This window comes from Lactuca sativa, chromosome 2, assembly GCF_002870075.4.
Source record: "Lactuca sativa cultivar Salinas chromosome 2, Lsat_Salinas_v11, whole genome shotgun sequence".
Classification (NCBI taxonomy): Eukaryota; Viridiplantae; Streptophyta; class Magnoliopsida; order Asterales; family Asteraceae; genus Lactuca; species Lactuca sativa.
Window position 1 is genome coordinate 137,654,371 of NC_056624.2, and position 8,932 is coordinate 137,663,302.

Sequence of the window (8,932 nt, forward strand, 5' to 3'; positions counted from 1 at the left end):
AATATTAATATTAACAACAAACCCCAATTAAATCATTCTACTTTAGTAATTAATATATCAACATGCTCATTTACTCTCTCTCTCTCTCTCTCTCTCTACTAATAAGGGCAACGTACTTATATCTTTTACACCATAGTAAAAACAAAATTACATTCCTATTGTGTGTAAAAGAATGTACTTACAGGTTGCTTGTTATTATGGGTTTAGTTACAAGTTGGTTGTGATTATGGATAACAAAATGTAAGTGCATCATTATAGTAGGTAGTCGTAGAAGATAAACTACATTATTGTGTATATTATTGTGTACAAGGAATAAAGTATGTATGTTTGATATTTTTAGGCTCAACAATTTTCCTTTGAGATATCATATCATAGAGACAGAGTAGATATAGTAAATACAAACCTCCTCTGATTTCTTCCTTCCCGAGGTCTTGGAGATACACATGAATGCTTTGGAGGATGCGATCAAGGTCCACCTCATATGTCGTATTTTGAAGAACCTGCATGCATCAATCTGAAGAGTAACTAAAGATGGCAAGCTGAGGCGGTGTGTTGTTTCTTATGGACTTAATCCGGAAAGCAGTAAACTATTGAAAGCAAGTAAGAAAAAGATGACCGACAGACCTTTGTAAGTTTGATCAAGCATTTGACAACCAACTCAGAGAACTTTGAATTTCTTGTAGCAAAAGATTCATTGGATGGTGGAGCTGACCATCTAGAAGGGTCTAATGGTTTTAGGAGACTTATTAGCACCATAAATGATGATGTCCTCTCTGCATTATCCTGCATTTACACAACAAATTACTACAAATGAAAATATAAGTAGTAATTATACGAGTTTTACAACCCAAATATCTCACCAATATCTTAAGCATTAAAAAATTTAAGGCATTCAGAAGTTGACTGCCATCATCCATCCTTGGAACCCTTTTGTTTAAAAGCCAACGCAAAAGCTCTGTGATGAGATTGTCCAGTGTTCTCACGTTCACAGCATGAGCAAGTTGTTTGTTTTGAAATGTCTGCAAAAAAAGGACTTAAACACACTCTACCTAAACTGTTATCTATAAAGCCTATTGTTGTAAAAGAAAGAATCAGATAAAATACCTGCATCAGTGTGTTGAGAACATATTTACAAGATCTAGAAGATGCGCCCATCAAGTTGAAGTCAAAAGTCTTTGCCACCTTTACCCTGGTTGTAAGTAACATTCACTTCACCCTGGTTGTAAGTAACATTCACATATAATTAATTCATAATTCATAATATCTTTCAACACCAATTTATAGATATTTTGTTTGTTAAACCTGATGGCCCACAAAAGTTTTTACTGGTCGATTATCTCCAACTTTATAGACATAAATTAACATCAGTAGGAGCTGCAGTTTTTTTAAGTTTAAATTAAATAAAAAAACAAAAATTATAAAATAAATAGAAAGAAACAATACCTGTGTGAAACTCAAATTGTTGTTTCCATTCTCCAGTCTTAATGTCCCATACAATTGCTGTTTGGTCTACACTGCCACTTAAAAGATAGGCTCCTTTCTTGTTCCATTTTAAAGAGAATATTGGCCCCTTATGTTTTGTTAATGTACTCATCAGCTCTCCTAAAATAATAAATAAACCTAACTTAATTTTATTTTAAAAAACCCATATTGAAAATGCAAAAAAGTTGCTTAATTTGCCATCTTTACTCCATATTCTGGTTTGCCCATCATAAGAACCTGTTGCAAGTAGAGTTCCATCACCCTACATTACAAATTTCATTTATAAGTATGAGATGCAACAGTAAAAAGTAAAAAGTTGATTTTTTTTAAAAAAAAGACTCACATTCCAGTCAAGTGTTGTTACATCTTTGCTCTTATCATTTGTATAGTGTTTCAAAACAGCAACATCTAAGGGGCCTTTTTGTAAATTTGAGCTACAAGGTCCATCACTAATTGTCCAAATTTGAGCAACATCTAAGGGGCCTTTCTGTAATTACAACATCTAAAGTAGTAGGAACCTGCTTAATTGTCTTCAAAACTCCCATTCATAAAGCACAATTTGAAACGGTTACCATGGTTTTAGAATGTTTAATCGTGTGGGTTTAAAAATGATTATTATGAACTTTGGGGTAGGATTTTATTTTGTTATCTGGAACATAAAATGTGGGTTTCGTTTTACAAGGTTAAAATGGTAAATTTTCAATCATGTGTAATATTTAATTTAAGTTAAACCTAGACCACTTTTCTAAATTTTGTTAGACATCGACCATTTATGTAATTTTATATTGTTAACAAGGACCTTTCAAAGTATATTGTTATATTGAATATATAAATATAAGGACTTTTGCTTCTAGCTATGTTACGTGAATATAGTTGTTACACACAACTAGAATTAAAATACTTAAAAATCTGAAATGCATTAAGGGTTGAAAAATGACATCAGGTCCCTTTTGATAATATATATTGTTATTTTTGAAATAGCATAAATGGCATATGCAACTCCAAAAAATGAGACAAATAAAGAAATGCAGGAAAATGGCTTTTGGCAAAGTCAAAGTCTTACTTTGTATTTTATGAGTTACTAAAATTTATTCAACCCATTTTGACCCACACCCTACCCGACTGACCTGCCCATTTATCTTTGAACATGAACTCAATTTGCATTTTTTTTTCAGGGAAAATGAAAATATCATGGGGACTGCCCGCTATGCTAATGTTAACACCCACCTTGGAATCGGTCAGTTGTTCATGGCATTAATATTTGGGCAATATATTAATACCTGGAATCAAGGAATTCAATATAATAACCCGTCTCCAGCATTTGGCCAATGTAGAGGAATGAATACTGGGGGGGTGCCTCCTGAATAAGGATGCCACTGCTTGTTTTGAAAAGTGGCATCGCGCTACACGCCTCTTCCAGTTTGTACGATAGAGATTTTTTAATAGCTACAACACATGCATCATTAAAATTAAAAATAATTATTATCTTATAAGTTTTTTTTCTTTTTTTTTTTAAATAAAAGAAATTTGGTTACCTAAAGGGAATGGAATTCACCATGAAAAAGAAAGAACAAATTATCCTTTTCCACTTATAAATTTTAATGAGGGAATTTTGGTTTTCAATGAAAATGGAAGAATGGAATTGAATTCTTTCCACCCATCCTAGGAAGGGTGAAATCCAACAAATATGGAATTCAATTCCATCCACTTGGCAGCCAAATATGCATAGTCAAGTGGCTAAATCAATAAACTTATGAAAGCGTGTTGTGCTTTTCTTTATTTTACATAGGTACTAAAACCGGTAATCGGAGAAAATAGTTTTTTTAGATGGACAAAAGGGTATAATGGTTTGCTTACTGAAAAATATCTAAAACACTTGGGAAAAGGGTAAAAATATAATTTCTTTTACCTAAGATGTATTTTTGGTTGAAAAAGCCATCCAGCTCCACGAGGACTATAACCACATGTAATCTTTGTAGGGTTTCTACAACCACATGTAAACCAAGCAAATTTGTAAGTAACAGAGAGAGATATTAAGAATAAATATGAATTATATTTTATTAAGTAATAGAGAGAAGCTAATCTCCCTCTTTTAATTTTAATACCTTTTGTAAATTGTAATCATATTTAACAAGTTAATCATTTATGACATTTAAGAAAAAAGACCAACAAAGCTGTTGCCAGGTAAAAAGTAGTAAAAAAATAAATTTTTTTTCAAGACCATTGTAGAAATATAAACAGATAGCACAATAACAAGATACCATGAAATCTTCAATTGCATATCTTTATAGTATCTATCTTTGGTGTTACCTAGGGTCCTCTTACAAGTTTATATGCATGTATGTGCCAGCAGCAAGTTATATGCTGAGATTCAAGATCAAGGATCCTCTTCTTTATCTTATCTGCAAAACTGAACAACACCATTATCTACCTTTAGTTGAAACAACATTAGAAAGAGCTAAAAACTGATATTTATCCAAAATTTTCATTGAACTCTTATGCCCTGTAAAAAAACTATAGTTATAGAAAGAAATCATGTAGATGTTTAGTTTTTCAATTCCTTTATGGTTTTGCATTTTTACAAACACCTGGTATACACTATGCAGTTCTACATTTCCCACAAAAAAATCAAAAACTCATTCTCTACATATGTAGCTAGAACTAAAACATCTTTTAGACTGCCATAAATAAACACTCAATCCCTGTATTATAATTATATATGATCTCGCTCATACTCCCACACAATCTTAGGCACGCTATGGTATGGCTTAGTGTATTTGGAAAATGATGCTGTTTAAGTGGCTGCTCAGCTATGATGCTCTAGTTCTGAACTCTTGCTGACTGTATTTCTATCCCTTTTAGTTGTTTACTAAATGTCAGATTGGATCTCTCATAGATCTCCTGCTATCTCAAAATTTATGAGAATGCAGAGAGCCCCATATTAAAATAAGAAAATGATAAAGTAAGAGAAAGAAACCTAGGGCACATACATGAAAAAGAAGAGAATAATATGCGAATCTGATGCCTCTTCCATTTTTGTTTCCTGATTTTCAATGCCTCCAAATCAATCTTCGATTTTTGATCTTCAACCTCCAATTTCATCCTTATAGTTTCGGAACCCCAGAACTGACCTTTCTACCTCATATTTCTGATGAAAGGTGAGTCTCAAATCTAAAATAACAATGAAAAGTTCCCGATTCAAATGGATTATTGTAAAAGGGAGGTGAAGTGGGGAACCTCAGAACTGACCTTTCTACCTCATATTATGTGGATACATCGATTGTGGAGGAGGAACGACCACCTGTACCTTACACGATGCTTGAATCGTACCTATATTGGCTTCATTAGCTCATAGATGGCGATAGGGAGAAGTTGCAAAACCCTAAATCTCCTTGTAAGTATGACACAGACACAATGTTACGAGCACTAAATCGTAATCTTCTAAGCATGAGGATCCGTAAATGGTTGGCTCTTAATCAAATGCTTGTAAACTTGAGCAGTCTTTGCAGTCTCGGTGAGGTGAGGTGGGCTCGAGGTTGCCAGCAGGAAGAGGTTACGCACTTCAAACTCTTAAAGATTATGAGGTTTGAAGCTGGTGGTGGCGGCAACTTAGGTCTTGCACATAGAGAGAGAGAGAGAGAGAGAGAGAGAGAGAGAGAGAGAGAGAAAGGAAGACAAACTGCTTAAAGGATTATTAGGGCTTTTTCGTAGAGGATTTTAGAAGAAGAAGAAGGAGATGCATCGGCGGGCTGTTTAATTTTTTTGTATTTTATTCCCCCCCACCCCCCCACCCCCCTAAGAAAACGTGCCTTCGTAAAGAAAAATATAAAGCGACAGTTTTAGACGACACACTTTTTTATGATAGGTGCCCTCCGTGTTTTTAATTTTTTTGTTAGACACTATTTTTAGGGCACGCACAAATGTGTGCCCTCTATCCTTCAAATTTTGCAAAACTGACATTATTTTTTAGGGCACGCACAAGTGCGCGTCCTCTATTAGCGAGTGTCATTGTTTGTGCGTCATTAAAGGGCTGTTTTCTAGTAGTGTTACCTGCGTCCACCGCCACATGACAGCACTAGGCTTCACCTTGGTGCCCACGCAAGTCCACAACGTGAATTTAAGTTTCACGACATAAATTTGCCCCATACAACCTATAAATAGAGGCGCAAATCATCCATAATCTTCACACCTTCACCCTTCTTTCTCTCTCAGCACTCCCAATCTCTCCCTACCAATCCCTAGCAACTTCCATGTGCTAGAGGCGAGTCCCGGAGCGCCAGAAGGCTCCGAGAAGAAGAGCTTTCGGCTCGGAATTTCTGCCCCCATAGAGTCCGGTTCCTAGCCAAACCCCGTAAGTGAGATATGCTTACCATACTTTAAGTATAACTTATGTTTAAATTTAATATTGTTATTATGAACATATAATCAATATTTGGGCTATTATTTTGACTTATATAAGTGTCATTATAACGCCTTTTTTTAATTAATCGCAGTACAGGGAATCCAGTTAGAAGGGCCGCCTGGGTTGTTGGATTTCATAAGTGCTTTAATGCCAAAATGGTCCCGCCCTCCGGTGTTTCATGTCTGGCCACTGTCTGTACATAGTGGTTGAGAAGTATTGATTAAACGCTTATATAATAATAGTAATAATGCTAAGACTATTAATTAGTCACAGAAAATATTAGACTAAAATCTAGTGGTAATAATACTAGGTTTTGTCGAAGGAAATTATATTATTAAGAAGCGGCGCATTGTGCGAGTCTGGAGTCATCACTTTTACAAGTGAGTGCATAGTTACTTTCATCTTACACATAGATATAAAGTATTTAATGTAAATTACGTGCTATTGTGCAAATTATATGTGTTCTTGATATCTATGCCGGATGAAAATTTTATACATATTTTTAATGATTTAAGTTGTATAAGTATTTTATATCTACAAATATGTTGGGTAAAACATGGGTAGATGAATGATAAGAGATGAAAGATGATATAAGTAAACATTGGCAGCTATGGACTTAGTGGCTAATAGATAACATCGACAAATATGGACATAGTGCCTATTAGATAAACGTTGTTAGCCATGGACTTAATACCTGTTAGATAAACGCTGGTAGCTATGGACTTAGTACCAATTAGATAAACATTGGTAGCTATGGACTTAGTGCCCAATAAATGAACTTTAACATCTATGGATTTAGTGCTTTACGAATGAGCATTGGCAGCTATGGACTTTGTGCATGTCATATAATCCCTAGAAGCAATGGACTTCGGATTGAACGAGTGCAGGATAGATGAATCTTAGGACAGACCCTTAAAAATAAAGAAGATAATGAGGTTGGGTAATTGGGTTAATTGTTTGATGATTAAACATAATAATTATATTATTGTTGCTTGAAAACCCTATGTACTCACCAGTTTTCCCAACCTGACCCACTCAGTTTATTTATATCACTAGTGATAATGAATGCAATTTCTTTTTATGCTTATGTTTCTGTATTGACGATGAAATCTAAATGTTTTAAAATGAATAAAATACATTTCTTCATAAATGCTTTGATAACGTGTTTATCATATTTTTCTGGGAACAAATTTCGCAACACTTTTCTTTAAAAGGTTACTCTGATTTTCAAACAAAGCGTAAACAAATCGGTCTTTTCTGGCTGTGAAAATGGGGATGTCATAGCTGGTATCATAGCATTAGTTTAAGCAAACTAGGAATAAGGATTTCTTTCTAAACTTAAACTTTGAATACTAAGCGATGATTGTGAGGAGTGTGTCTGTTGTACTTTAGTACACCTGAATAGACACAAGCACTAACTCATTTAGGAAAAATGTCTAACATGCTTTTATGTGCTAAATGATTTGTGATGCCTTATGATGCTATCGTCTGATCGGATCTATGGTTTGTTGCCGACCGGATCTAGAAATTTTATGTGTTCAGATTTCCAAACGTTTGATTACAGCATTAGAACTAGCATATAACTTTTCGGGGGTAATAGGGAGATTTACATGTCGATCATAAATAAAAATCATTCTTATCTTAATTCTTGTCATTACAAACCGAACATCTAATTTGGTGTATAGATCGTAATGGCAAGACCCGAAGTGGATTCAGAAACGCGAATGCAAATAGGAATCAACAACCTTAACCCTAAGTGATTGAGCAAGTACCTGTAGTAGCTGCTGCGCCCGAGCCAATCATGATGGCAGGGGCACAAACAGTGATCCAGATGATGTTAGATCATCAGATGGAAGAAACAAGGCACCTACTGCAACAAATAGAGATGAACCTACTGTGCCTGTTGTGTAGCCTGAACTGAATGAAGAGTTGTCGGAGAAAGGAAATTACAGTCATACTATGAGTCAAGTTGGACCCCGAGTGGTTAGGAGAAACGACCCAGACAGGAGGATTGACAGGGATGGGCGCATGTATAAGAATTTCTTGAGTGCCTAACCACCAAGTATTGCTAGAAGCCCAAAACCAATGGAGATTATAGACTGTATCATCGAGATGGAGATGGTATTTGAGAGCTGCAACTATAGCAATAAGCAAAAGACGGTCTTTGTAGTCAGACAACTAAAGACTGGAGTGTTAAGTTGGTGGAAGTTGTTGGCAGATACAATGCCACGAGGAGATGTCATGCGAATGTCTTGGGAAGCATTCATTAGAACAGTTGAAAATGCAGTACTTCTCTGAGATAGATCTGATTGACCTAAATAACGAGTTTCAGAACTTAAAGAAAGGGAAGATGAGTGTTGATGAGTATGCCACCACATTCACCGAAAGGATGAAGCTATTCCCCTAATTTGTGCCTACTGAACTCTCCAAGATTGATAGGTTTGCTAACAGACTGGCCATAGACTTTGTCCCAACGATCAAAATCTACTTTGAAAACAGCCGTTAGAGAAGCTAAGAATGTAGAGACTCAGATAAGAGAATAGGGTCTAGAAAAAGGTAAGGCATGAAAACAGGTAGTTTGAAGGGTCTTCAAGGTCCAACAATGAGAGCAAATTTGTAACAACCCGAAGTTTTCCATCGTCGAAAACTTGTTCTACCCGTGAGATTTCGCCGTTAGTCGATTCGTTTCGTTCTCGCTTTGGGTTAAACTAATTAAATTTATATGTTTATTATAATTGAATGAGTGTCCAAACCCCTTGGAACTCATGAAATTAACCCAAAAGTATTCATTTCAAAAAGTTAGAAACATTCCCGCCGGGTGACGGTAACTTAATCGGGTGCGACCTAAAGCCTCGTCTAGGGCCGGTATCGGGTAGAATTCCACCATGTCCAAGTTTTGGGAACTATATAAACGTGTTAAACCTTTCATTTGAAGCTTTTTCCTTCTCTCTCTAATCTCTCTTTAACCTCTCTCCTAAAATCCAAGATTAAGGGTCCAAAACTCAATTTTAAGGTCTCAAATCCCTAAGGTACCTTCCTAACCTTAAT

The 8,932-nt window shown here is 35.4% G+C and overlaps 1 long non-coding RNA gene across 1 annotated transcript; it reads right to left on the reverse strand.

The window, feature by feature from the left end:
* Positions 1-1,296: 1,296 nt before the first annotated feature.
* LOC111912988 (uncharacterized) lies at positions 1,297-2,226 on the reverse strand. The gene is made up of 3 exons (XR_002857394.3): positions 1,826-2,226; positions 1,444-1,744; positions 1,297-1,374 (listed from the first exon to the last, which is right to left on the reverse strand). It is a non-coding gene; the product is annotated as an uncharacterized LOC111912988 (long non-coding RNA).
* Positions 2,227-8,932: the final 6,706 nt, after the last annotated feature.